The sequence below is a fragment of the Pinus tabuliformis genome, chromosome Q (assembly GCF_031772625.1).
Source record: "Pinus tabuliformis cultivar Carrire ecotype Pingquan chromosome Q, CPIR1, whole genome shotgun sequence".
Classification (NCBI taxonomy): Eukaryota; Viridiplantae; Streptophyta; class Pinopsida; order Pinales; family Pinaceae; genus Pinus; species Pinus tabuliformis.
The window spans coordinates 1176595281-1176598453 of NC_142296.1; the positions used below are offsets into that span (position 1 = coordinate 1176595281).

Here is a 3173-nt window from a genome sequence, read left to right on the forward strand (position 1 = left end):
CGATTGATTCTTCTTCAAAACAGGGTTTTGAAGAAGAAATCATTTAAATGTTGCTTTTTAGATTATGTAATTTGTTCTTCAGCTCTTCAACTGGCAGCGACTTCAAGCTCCTACCTCTGTAAAAGCACAAAGAAAACAAAGCATACATCAGACTCTATTGTTGATGAATTTGGTCAAGTTTTATCTTCATATGGTTTCAACTATCATGGCACAGAGGTTCTCTACAGTGGCACCCTTGGTACAGAGCTTACTTGTGAAATATTCATTGGTCCAGTTTACTATCAACGACTTCGTCATATGGTTTCAGATAAATTTCAGGGCAATGTCTTTGTGCAATTATTTTTGCTCCATCCAGTATCGTGTTGTGAAACAGAATGCTGACGATGCATTTTATGAGCTACAAAATCCTCAAGAACAAATTCAAGCTTATGTGTTTGATGTGGTTCGAGCAAATGTTCCAAAGATGAATTTGGATGAATTATTTGAGCAAAAGGACGATGTTGCGAAAGTTGTGTTAGAAAAGATTGAAAAAGCAATGGGGTCATATGGGTATAACATACAACAGATACTTGTGGTTGATATAGTTCCAGATCCTTCAGTACAGAAGGCAATGAATGAGATCAATGCAGTTCAACGACTTCAACTTGCAAGTGTGTTTAGAGGTGAAGCAGACAAAATACTACAAGTTAAAAGGGCAGAAGCTGATGCAGAGGCAAAATATCTTGCTGGTGTTGGGGTTGCACGACAGAGACAAGCTATCACAGATGGGCTACGAGAAAATGTGTTAGAATTTTCCCATAAGGTCCCCGGCACTTCTTCGAAGGATGTCATGGATTTAGTCATGATAACTCAGTACTTTGACACAATAAAAGATGTTGGGGCATCATCCAAGAACACGACTGTCTTCATTCCGCATGGTCCAGGGCATGTGAGAGACGTCAGTGAGCAAATAAGGAATGGACTTATGGAAGCATCAAGTGTTTCTCAGGATTTGCTTTAGAAAATTGCGAAGGATTTGATACTGTTTATGGTGCATGAAATTTGCTTGGTTCCTTTACTTTCTGTGTGAATCCGGTGTCAAATTTCCTTGCTGAAGATGGTTCTTTTGAGAAAAGTTTTCCTCTTTTAAGCTATGGTCAAATTGAAGATAATACTTTGGAAAATTTGAATTTGGACTGCTCCTATCCCAGCATAAAAACTAAAAAAAATTCAAGCAGATCACCACCACCTCAGACTGTAATTCCAAAGGCAGATCCAGATGCTGCAAAGTGTGATTTTTCCTTGGACAATCTTACTATTAAAGAACTTCATGAAACTTTCAAGGCAACATTTGGGCGAGAAACCTCTGTTAAAGATAAACAGTGGCTGAAGCGGCGTATTTCAATAGGGACAAATGTGAGTAAGAAGACAAATAAAAGAAAAGATAAATTCAAGGTCTGGGAAGAGTCTTGTTCAACAATTTCCCGATGATTCTGATAACGTACAGGTGATTAAGAGTGAAGTGGTAGTGGATGGTTCTGTAGAGGCGGTAGCCAGGAAAAGACCTCTTGGCAGGGATTCTTCCACCACTTTGCTTACAGATTTTGTCCCCAAAACAGAGTTTGAATTGTCAAATGATGAAGTTCCACTTGGAGAGGAGAACAGAGCGGATGGGTAAAGGATACAACTCCCTTTGTGTGCATCTTTCTTGCTGAGTATTTCACTGGCCATAAACTCGTGGAGCGCTGGTCAATGTTGGATCGAATCGCAACCAGGCGTTTGTGGAATTTGCGGATTGGAATCAAGCTATTGCAATGGTTTCATATTATGTTTCATCGCCAGAATAGGCTCAGATATTTCCTTGTTTGGATTGATAAGAATTTAGATCCTTGGGGACCTCTTGTTTTAGCTCTAGTTTATATCCCATTGACAGTGCTAGCAGTTCCAGCATCCGTCCTCACAATTGGGGGTGAATACCTATTTGGGCTGCCAATTGGTTTCATCGCTGATTCCATTGGATCTACAATGGGTTGTACAGCTGCCTTCATCGTTGGAAAAACGATTGGAAGATCTTATGTAGCATCCAAGTTGAATGATTATCCACAATTCCAAGCTGTTTCTATAGCAACTCGAAGATCGGGGTTTAAGATTGTTTTTCTTCTACGGCTTGTACCATTACTTCCATTCAACGTGCTAAATTATCTGCTGTCTGTGACTTCTATTGGCTTGGGTCAATACATGCTGGCTTCCTGGCTTGGTTTAATGACATCTGCGGTTCTTATCTTTTGGGTGGCAAAAATAGTCAAAGACCGAATGCCACAGAAACATCGAAATAGGAGTAAACGGTCTATTCCTGGCTTCAGTTCCGATTCAGAAAGGATATGCAGCTACAGTTGTTGCCTCCACATTGATTATCATCGAACTTTATATGTAACGCTGCCCCTTTTCAAAACAGATGGACAGGCAATTGCGCATACAGTGCTAGAACATCTTGCCCATGAAACTGGATGTCTTGGCTTGTTTTCCCCTCACTATCACCACCGCCACTTTCACGAATGATGCGGGCGCCCCAATAACAGATATCTACAATGAAAAGGGTTTTCTCTTTAGATATGGAATCGGGTGATGTCAACCCCGCCAGGGCACTAAAACCGGTCCTCATTCACGCCACAAAGACATCAACCGTAACAGAAAAATAGGAACCAATTTCCTATTTCAAGACCTCAGAAATCAAAAAGATCTGCGCTCCATGTTTATTAGTCATCAGAGGATTTTTAGAGGGACATTGTATTATTTTAGAATAGAAGGTTGTTCTCTTTTCTAATTTATTGTAATTGCAGTTCAAACAACGCCCTGATTGTTGGGTCGTTCTGTTGTTTTTGTTTTAGAATAGTTTATAAAAATAATCATTTGTAAAAGAGGAAAAAGGGAGAGTTAGAAGAAAATTCTGAGTGCTGAGAGTGCTGGAGAACAGAGCTTTCAATGTACAGTTTTTGGCAGAGAGTTTAATGAAATTACACAGCTCTGACTTCTGAGATTCCTGTGGTATGAAAGTTAGCATTAGTTTTCCTTTTGTTTCATATGTAACCTGTTATGTTTCATTTCACTACATGATCATTTCTAACTGAACAAATGAAGTGTTTAGGTAAGAATTCATGCCTGCCATGCTCTGCCTATAAGTTTGTTCATGTTTA

General features: G+C 39.6%; 1 pseudogene; it reads left to right on the forward strand.

Annotated features, from left to right (window-relative positions):
• The first annotated feature begins 205 nt into the window (after positions 1 to 205).
• LOC149223890 (protein PPLZ12 pseudogene) lies at positions 206 to 1058 on the forward strand (annotated as a pseudogene).
• The last annotated feature ends 2115 nt before the right edge of the window (positions 1059 to 3173 follow it).